Below are 10958 nucleotides of genomic sequence, written 5' to 3' on the forward strand. Positions count from 1 at the left end.
GCTTAGTGTTCAGTAGTTATAGAAGAGTGTTAGTACAGTAAGTTGGCACAGATGGAAAAAGTTGAGAACTTAATAGATTTTTTAAAAAACTTAACCAGGCCGTTTATATCTGAAAGAAAAGAGGAGTACTTATTATTACTAGCATCAGAAAATGTACAGAATTATATAGCAGATCTATTAAATTTATATGACACTGTAAGAGAAAAATTTAGACCAGCTGTTTAAGTTCAAAGGCAATAAATAACACTGAGTTGTCGCATTTGCAGTTTTGGTTAAAGGCTTAGGCGCTAAAATTGACACTTTTTTTGGTTTTTCTGCGGTTTTAACTAAGTTACAAACTACCGACTTATGTTTAACTTTCGGCTTATTCATTAAAAAGATATTACATTGCGTAGAAACATCATTACGCGCCATTTCGGAAATTGAAATAGAAAATTTTAAATGTGAAATACGTTAGAAGATTTACAGGAAACAGTTTTTACACTGACCAATAACGATACTTTTGGTAGTAAATTATTTAGTCCGTGTTTCGACACAGTTTCTCAATGTAACCGCGAGGTAGAGCACTCAAACATTTATGGGGGAGAAGGGGGAGTTAACTTCTAAGAGGAGAGGGATGATTTTAGCGCGGCGTAGAAGGGGGGGAACAGAGAACTTGCCGCCAGCGTTACAGGAATAGGCCGCTGATAATTTCGGTTCATGTATTTCTGGTATTATTCCCAACTCAATGGGTTCAACCGCGTTTGATGTAGGTTGCGGAAAAAGTAGCGTAACTTTTTAAATACTTTTCCAATAACTATAAAATTTCAGGGAAATAGTCATTAATATATTTTTTATCATTCTATTAAAAAACCTCGTAAATTTGGGTTTTCGTGACAATTCCCCTTTAAGTGTCATGGGAAATTTTATAGAAACTCCAATTTTTATTATTCGAAATATTTTCTAAGTACAAATTAATCGAATTATTAAATTTTTAAAAAGTGAATTCATATATTGAGAGTAATATATTTCAGAGTGCTTTAAAGCGTATTCCTTTGAAAGAAATTGGTATCCTACCGATTTTAGTGTATCTTGTATATTATCGAAAACCTCCAAAAAGTAGCCCAAAAACCAGCCCAACAGCCCGCAAGCAGACATAAAAAGAAGCCCAAGTGGGCTGTAAAAGAGCCCAACTACTGGCAGCTCTGCCGTATTTTCCCAAGGCTTTTACCTCTCCGAGTGGACTAGTCCCTAGGAGGGGCATTACAATCACCGTGGCTGTCGGGGCCAGCCTTGGAAATAAGATTTTTTTTATACTGGTCCTTATGACCAGTGACCCCCTAACATATGAATTATTAAACTGGTCCTTATGACCAGTGACCCCCTAGCTTATGAATTATTAAACTGGTCTTATATAAAATGTTCTAATGTCATTTATATGCCTAAAAAACATATACTACATGTTTAGAAGTCAGATTATGTTGGTAACATTAACTTTACACGTATTCAAAATAGTTAACTTTATTTTACTAGTACCACCAGAATAGTACAATATAGTACTATCTCACATAAGACTACTACCAGAGCCTAGAAGACCCTCGTAATTTACCGTATTACCTCTGTTTCTCAAGGCCCCGTAACTCCAGAGTCCCCGGTCCGTTACCGCGTAGCCAGGTAGCCTACCGTACTCAGGGGAAAGCGAGACTAGAGGATTGAGGGTTTGAGGCCAGAGGGGGGGGGGGGGGGGGGGGGGTTAGACAGTTCGACTCGTTCAACTGATGCGAGCGAAGGGACTCTACATAAAACCTCGACGTGCGGCCCCGGCGGTAGTAAGAGGAGGAGTCGCTGTACATAGAAATCCAGTGAATAGGGAAATCCAAATTGATATAAACCTTGAATTAATAGGTCATCTCCTATTATTTGGAATTATTAAACTGGTCACCTTCTGTTTTTTTTGTTATTATTTCGAATTAATAAACTGGACACGGTGACCAGTGACCCCCCAAATTTTGAATAAATAAACTGGTCTGAACAATTAATTAACTGGTCTTTGACCACCTGACCACCGTTATTTCCAAGGCTGGTCGGGGCTGCGAATGCGTACACTTTTTCGGAGCAAAGTGTAATCGCTGCGTAAGCAGTTTCTTAGAATTAGGGAAAAGGTTTTTCCAAAAGCGCCCTCTTTTTGTCATTGGGTGTATTATCATTTTCTTTTGCGAATTGTGATTTTACGTGAAAATCATCAACGTTTGGGACGGACCGAGTGCTGAGGGTTACGGTAAACGTCACAACGTCCAAATGGCAGGGTTTTCACCAAATGCATAGGGAACACGAGCTTTCCTGCATGACAAGCGAGTGTTCTACCACAGAACCACCGATACATGTTACGAATCACTGAAAATTAGAAACTCAGCTTAAGAAGAGTATATTAATAGTTTTTTAAGTCTTACATTTTTTACGCGTGAAATTATAAAGTTCAAATCTTGTTTTAGCGTAGTCAGCAGAAATAAGGGAGTTAAAGGGTAGGATAAGTGGGTGATCCACTTAGGAGACTACCCGAGGTGATTATCACCGATTTTGTTGACACTAGGTGGGTATGTAGAGTTGTAGACCTTATGGTAACATGAAATTTCACCAAGGGAAAAAATACAATGGTCATTAGTTTTGCCATGGCAACCGAAAATGTTTTTGACAACACAGTATATTTTCCCATTTAAAATAACAATCTGATCAATTTTTATATATTTTGATCAAATTGACCAAAATTCATCAAAATATCATAAAATTAATTTCATTTGTTAATTTTGATCTATTTTTTTTTGGTTTTGAAATTTTAAATTTTTTTTGAAATTTTTCACAGCGGGGGTACCCTTAGTAGTGCTCAGATTCCCATGTTAGTTTCAATGCGAAAATATACATTCTGTGTTGTCAAAAACATAACATAACAAAAAGAACATAACATAAAAATATAACTATAGCTCGGTTCTTACCATAGAAATCGGATAACAAACTAGAACGCTTAACACCATCTACGATACGCGCACGAAGCTTTTTAATCTAGGGATCAGGTCTACTTTGTGAATAACGTAGGCACTTATGCAAATAACCATTTACAGTTTTTGTATCAATCTTAGGTTTAACTGTACATACTTATTAAACCTAACGTTAATCTTACTCTAGCCCTTAGTCTAGGCACGGCCCCCTGCACGCGCTCACGACGATAGCGGCCCCGGCAAAGAATTTCCTCCCCATGTATTTTCGCGACAGCGATTTTCCGTCGCTTGGAACGCTGGTGTAACAACCGGAATCTATCAAAGAGGCGGGAAGTTTAACATACGTTTCAATGGCGATGAATTTGCATTAGTGAAGTTTTTTTCCAACTGTTTTATTGAATTTGGAGAAGTTTGTAACAAACAATTAGTAATTACACTTTTTAAGTATGTAAGTTTTCATTTCAAAAAATTTTTTTTAATAAATATTTCAATATTTTGAGTGGTAACATTTTATTGCTAAGCCTAACCATAAATGGTTTAAGTTTTGTATTGGCAATGAGTTTTCAAGTTATTAAAAACTGTATTTTGTAGTTATTTAAGACTATAATTATGATAACTGCTCATAATTTTTGTCATATTCACCAAACTTTGTTCTTTATAATTTGCATAAGATAAAACATTAATATTTGCTCAAATGCCATTACCCTGGCTGCGTTACATCCTGTTTTTTTAATAAGTGAAAATTACCGGGAGGGGCAGGTCACTTCCAGTGACATCAGCTACAAGTAATGAACGGTTTATTTTCGACTTGGTTAAAATATATATATACATAGCAATTAATGAAACGATGGTAGTACAACAGAAAACTGACTAGTAAGAACGGACTAGTACTGTTGAATGACTTTGTTACAAAATATCTTCATTGTTTTTTATTTCTTCAACAAAAATTAATCAAGATTAGAAAATCTAACCACGCTTTAAACGAGATTTAATCATTCTAATCAGGATCTAATCTTTTTAATCAGGATTTAATCATTTTAATCAGGATTTAATCATTTTAATCAGATTTAAACATTTTAATTAGATTTAAACTTAATCATGATTTAAACATTTTAATCACGATTTAATCAATATAATCAGTCGAATCGAGATTTTATCGAGCGCGGTAAATACGAAATAATAATTCTAATCACTTAGTAAATTATTCTAATAAGCTCGATAAAATCACGCACAATTATAATCATTCCAATCACCAATATAATAATTCTGATTCTCGTTCTAATTTCTAATCGCGATTTAATCATACTAATCACGATTTAATCGTTTCAATCAGATTTAATTGTTTCAATCAGATTTAATTGTTTCAATCAGATTTAATCATTTATATCAGATTTAATCATTTATATCAGATTTAATCATTTAATCATGATTAAATAGATTTAAAGATTATATTAATTAATTAAACATGATTTAATCAACATAATCGTGATTAAAGTGAATTTAATCAAAATAATAACGATTAATCTTTTGAGAGGTGCGTCGTTAATCAAGGAAGTGACCTGCCCCTCCAAATTACCCATTTAAAAAATACCAGCATTGTTCTGTTCCATTGTGTTCATCTACTTTTAAGAAGACCAAAGTGTCATTTCATCAGTTACCCGCTGATGAAAATTTATGCAAACTGTGGATTAAGAGCATCTCTAGGAATGATTTTGTAGTCAACGAAGCATACACTTCACATGGAAGATTGGTTTGTGGTTTGCATTTTAAGGAACTTCAGTTAATGATAGTCTGTTGTGAGGCTAATGCGTAATCGTAGGATTTGGAACCAGATGTACGTCACTACCTATTACTTAATTGGTGGCATTACATATGAGCCAATATACGATTAGGTCTCAAATTCGAATATAACTACCATCAGAAACGAAAAGAATGTTTATCCACATCATCCAGCTCCAGCATATTTCAACCTCATCCAGCATATTCCTACATCATCCAGCATATTCCTACATCATCCAGCATATTCCTACATCATCCAGCATATTCCTACATCATCCAGCATATTCCTACATCATCCAGCATATTCCTACATCATCCAGCATATTCCTACATCATCCAGCATGTTCCTACATCATCCAGCATGTTCCTACATCATCCAGTAATTTTAATTGAATCTTGATGAATTTTACTTGAAAAAAGCTGATTACTTTAATGTGAGCGTGGGACTACTAAGTTATCGAGATTCTTAAAAGCAATTAACAAAAACCAATTTTAACTTAAATTATGGTAAAAAAAATGGGAATCTCTACATTTAGACCTAAACCATATTGTGAACTGTGAGTGAGACTAGTGAGTCTGTGATTTAGAATGCTTACATGTCTCATACATAGATTTTCAGCAATCTTCAACATTGTCTGACTTTGTTAACTGTAAAAATAATATTCTAGTTTTATAATCTGCATTACATTTACTACTTATTTACTTAAATTGAAGTTAACTTTGTAAATATTAAAACAACTTACTATCAAAGAACTGTAAGAATAAAATCGAAAAACAACAGCTGATAAGCGGACACATGACTAGTTCTTTTGTTTACATTATTAACGTCGACAGCGTCTTCTTTGTCTGGTTTTCTCGGCGCGTATTTTGATTTAAAAAATATCCAAACGTATTTTACTTATTTATTAATAAGTAATTTAAAGATTACGGAAAGAAATTATAACCCTAAAATTACACAATTAGTAATAATTAATGAAACTCTAAAAATTGGAACGTTTTCGCCATATACTCCAGCCATTTCTTAGTTGTTACGTCAGCGCCAAAGGTCGATGTAGGAAAAAAGTTAACTAATTTCACTTTCGCAATTTTCAGTCGATCGCCGGGGCCGCTATCGTCGCGAGCAGCGTGAGCGCGTGCAGGGGGCCGTGGTCTAGGTATGAAATGATTTGAGAGATAATTGTATAGACGTGTTCTTTATTTGTCGGCATCTCCCGCGTACTGCCAAACAAAACTTAATTACAAAGAACCCGTATCGCCATCTATCTTGATGTCGATGTACTATCGTTACATCTTTCCTCTTTAGTTTATTTTTTTTTAAACAAGTAATAAATTTTTAATGATACAACTCAAAAACAACAATATCCTTTAAAGTTAAGCTAAGATTGAATAAATAGCCAAGGACGTAAAAAACTTTAACGTTTATAAATTTAGCCTAGATGGCTTCTTCGTTGTTCGTGTTGACCTTCTAGTGTGTCTTAGCTCTTGCGGATTTATCGCGAGTTGGGTTGCATCTCGAACGATAGGTCCTCGTGGTGTATGCACTGGTTCCTCTGCAATAAACGATCCACCTGATGGCGTTCTTTGTCTAGGCGACTGGTTCGCCGTATTAGGTGGGCACTGCACGACGACTGTATTCCTTGCTAGCCGAGGCATTGGTAGCTGATCTATCTTTTCATTTGTTTTAAGAATATGGAGTCTATTGCCTCGCAAGATAGATCCATCTTCAGTTTCTACTTGGTAAGACCGTGGCGCAATTTCTTTTATCACTTTCATTTAGTCCTCCATTCTCCTTCTTTTTGAAGTCGTACGACATCGCCTTCCTTGAGAACTGGTAATTGTTTCCCAACATCTCGTTGTTTTCGCTTTTGAACTACAGGAATGTCTTGGACATTTTTCAGCGTGGGAAGTCTGGTTCATATAGAACGGCCCATTAATAACTGAGCTGGCGACAACCCTCCATCTAAAGGTGTGTTTCTGTAGCTAAGAAGTCCTAACTCATAATCTTCCTTTGCGTCTACAGATTTCTTTAGAAGTCACAATTTGCACGCCTTTTTCTGCGAGTCCGTTACACTGAGGATATCGTGGACTTGATAAAGTGTTTTTGAAACTATATTCTTTAGCAAAGTTTGTAAATTCGACGGAGTTGAATGGGACGTTGTCCGAAAGTACTTCGACAGGTATACCGTGTCGAGCGAAAATTGTCTTTACGGCTCTTACAACGGCTCCGGCGCTTAGTGTCTTCATAGCTTCGACCTCAATGTAGTTTGAAAAGGCGTCGATAACGACTAGATAATCCTTCCCTTGTTAGTGAAAGAGATCGGTTGCAACCCGTTCCCATGGCTCGGTTGGTACTACTCTCATTTTCAACGGCTCCATTTGTTGACTGTAGTGGTACTTGTTACACGTTGTACATGCTTTAACGTATCTGTCGATATCGGCATTAATATTTGGCCGATATACGGACTGGCGTGCCCGTCGTCGACACTTCTCAATTCCTTGGTGTCCGTCATTAATTATGCTTAAGACTTTTGCTCTGAGATTCTGGGGAACTACAATTTTTGACCCTTTTAATAAAAGTCCGTTTGCTTCGGATAGTTCCGACTTCACTGGCGCAAAGGCTGCCGTGTCGTTGTCCGATGACTTCCAATTGTTTCGTAGCTGCTCTTGGACTTTAATTAGCACAGGGTATTTTCTTATTTCAATTTTCATCGTGTTCAACATCTCGGAAGTGACTGGTAAGGCTTCTATAACTGAGTTTACGTGAATACGCGTTTCTTCTGCAAGATCTCGCTCGGCGTCAGTCACTGGAAGACTTGCTCGAGAGAGTGTGTCCGCTATTATCAGTTCTTTTCCTCGAGTAAATTGAAGCTCGAACTGATACGATGTCAACTTGAGAAACAGGCGTTGTAGTCTCGGTGGAACTTCACCAAGTAACCTTCTCGCCATTGCAATCAACGGCTTGTGGTCCGTCTCCAAAATTATGTTTGTTCTATAAATATGACTGTGTAATCGTTGACATCCGTAAACCAGACCTAGGCTTTCCTTCTCTATTTGAGAATATCTGGTTTCGGCACTTGTCAGAGTACGCGAGGCATACGCTACAGGTTTCCAAAATTCGCCATGTTTTTGCAGAAGGACGGCGCCGATACCGTAACTGGATGAATCTGTAGAAATCTTGGTAACCTTTGAAGGATCATAATACTGTAGTACAGGTTCACTGGTCAAAACGTCTTTGACGTATTGCCACTCCGCATCATGTTCTGGAAGCCATTGAGTGTCTACTTCTTTCTTGAGATAACTTCGCATGTGTACTGTATGTGCGGACAGGTTTGGGATAAATTTTCCCACGAAATTAACCATACCCAAGGCTCTTTGACCTTCTGCCCTTGTTTTCGGTGTAGGCATACTGGCAATTGCTTTGACCTTACTAGGGTCTGGCTGCGCTCCGTCTTTTGATAGAATTTCGCCCATGTACAATAGTCTTGTGGCTCTAAAATACGCATTTATCTGAGTTGAGCGTTACCTTGGCTTCTTGTAGCCTACAAAGTGCCTTTTCATCATGTTCTTGAAGGGTGCATCCCCGAACAATAAGGTCATCATGTAATGGTCGTACTCCGTTCAGACTATCGAAAATTTGGTTAAACGACTTAAAGAATATCTCTGATGCGGAAGAAATACCAAAGGGTAGTCGTCTGAAACAATATCTTCCGTACGATGTGTTAAACGTTGTTAACAACTGACTTTCTTCGTCTAAAGGTATGTGGTAGAACCCCGAAGCCGCGTCCAGTTTAGAGAAATATCTCGCTCCCGCAAGATCCGCTTCTACGTCATCTTTAGTAGGTATTTGTTAGTGTTCCCGACGAATGGCTTCGTTTAGCAGCCCTGGGCCTAAACATATTCTTAGTTTCTTGTTTGGTTTTTCCACGATTACAAGCGGACTCACCCAGTTTGTCGGTTCATCAACCTGTCTGATGATATTCAATCTGTTAAGTAGATCTAATTCTTCTTTTAGAGGACCCCGAAGGCTGTACGGTATTCGTCTTGGTGGAATTATTACTGGTCTAGACCCCAGCTACAATTTGGTCTCTTATCATTGTATCTTGAATTTCAGCAAAATTACATGATTTTACCTTTTTCTGTAACAAAACAAGAAAATCATCGATGGTGCCTTCTTTCTCTAGATTCCGAAAAATCCACCGCTCAAAACTCTCGTTTTTCTTCGGCGTGCAGTACGCTTCAAATTTGGCCACCACATTTGCATACGTTTTAGGCGTAATTGCGTTTCCAGTGAAAGTCAAAGGTCCAGGCCTACCGTCCATCCTTTGTTTACGTTGAAATCTTCTCGCTAACTAAACCGAGGGGTAAGACACTCGGCGAACTCGGTGTACACTGCCGTACCTTTGACAGTGCTAAATGGAACTCGCGAACTCCTCAAAATATGTACCTTTAACAGTGCTAAATGCACAAACTCGGTGTACAGATTATCTGAGACTGTCTTACCCCTCGAACTAAACTAACTAAAGCGCGTTAGGTACAAAAAATTCTGACACCATGTATCACTCTTAGGTTTAACTGTACATACTTATTAAACCTAACGTTAATCTTATTCTAGCCCTTAGTCTAAGTATGAAATGATTTGAGAGAGAATTGTATAGATGTGTTCTTTATTCGTCGGCATCTCCCGCGTACTGCCAAACAAAACTTCTTTACAAAGAGCTGGAAGTGGGAGAAGCCCACTTCCTAGAACCCGTATCGCCATCTATCTTGATGGCGATGTACTATCGTTACAGTTTTAGCTGTAAGTACAAAGCGAGAGGAGGCTGCAACCTAGGAGCAACAAACACAGCACTCCACACAAGGAGAACGCAACCATAGACAGTATATATCCCTAAGGGGACGAGAATACGCTCTGATTTTTAGACCCCCACCACAGTCGCTTTGCGGCCAGCTGCAAGAGTTCGTGTCGATGCTAGGGCCCCAACCGAATAAAGACGGCCGTACTTTAAAAACGGGAACTTTCAAGGTCATTTGAAGCGCTTAGAAGCTTACCTGTTTCCCCCCCTCTTTCAATAACAGAGCGTCAGTGAGAGAAACAGCGACCTTAATGCAGTGGAAGGTAGGCGATTTCTCGTCCCCTTAGGGATATATACTGTCTATGACGCAACCCGTCAAAACTCGTGGATTTTCTAGTGTACGTTTTTTAAATTGTCTTCCCCCCCCCCCGCGCCCGTCAAACGTTCAGCGTAAAGGCTCGTGACGCTCGTCCAATGAAATTCGTACACAACCCTTCGTTAGCGTGTTTAAAGGCTAGCTGCGTTCTCCTTGTGTTTGTTGCTCCTAGCTGCAACCTAGGAGCAGGGGGTAGAAACGTACGCGAAATGCGTTGTCTCATGCGATTCCCTAGTGGGAGAGGGGGGGGTGGAAGTTTAGTCTGAAAAGTTTCAGCGGGTTCGTCTGCTTCGGTATCTGGACTAAAAAGTCGAATGGTTAGTATTACAATTTTAATTATCATCGATGTAGTCATAAATTGTTTGTTTTAAATATAATTTCAGGGGTAAACTTTAAAAAATGCTTCAAAATTAATATCTTTGCATAATGAAGAGATTGAATCTCCTGATTTACCTTTTGTAAAAATAAGTTTTAAATGCTTAATTTCAAATGTTTTCTATATTTTTATTCTTTTTAAACAGCTTTGCTTAGAAAATAATTAGGGCAAATCCAATAAAAATGATGACAAATGAAGTATTCCATTACTTTTCCATATTTACCCAACCCAACTTATGATTAAAGATGATTTGTGATAGTTCTTCAAACCATATTTAGTTTACACCTTGGTAAAATAAAATAAACCTTAGTTTAATATTATATCTGGTTAATGTAACTTAAAACAAATACCTTTGAAATCCAATCAGTAAAATAAAGAAAATTTACGCTTCAAATCAAACTTGGTCGAAACCTCGGGCCTCGTCCTCCAGTCCCGGTTTTTTTTTTGTTTAGACCATAGATATATGAAACGTATATAAAGGTCTAGATAAAATATTTCAAAGGGAGTCAATACGAAGGTGACAGCTAGCAGAAACGCGTAATTTCTGCAGGCTATCCTTATAAGGCGCTATCTATCGGTAAGAAAGCTCGTGCTATCGTCGCGAGAGCCATTGTCTCCTGCTTTAAAATTATACTAAAAGTCACCAACAGATGGTGTCTAAA

This window comes from Leiobunum rupestre, chromosome 1 (assembly GCF_980474605.1).
Source record: "Leiobunum rupestre chromosome 1, qqLeiRupe1.1.hap1, whole genome shotgun sequence".
In the NCBI taxonomy this organism is placed as follows: domain Eukaryota; kingdom Metazoa; phylum Arthropoda; class Arachnida; order Opiliones; family Sclerosomatidae; genus Leiobunum; species Leiobunum rupestre.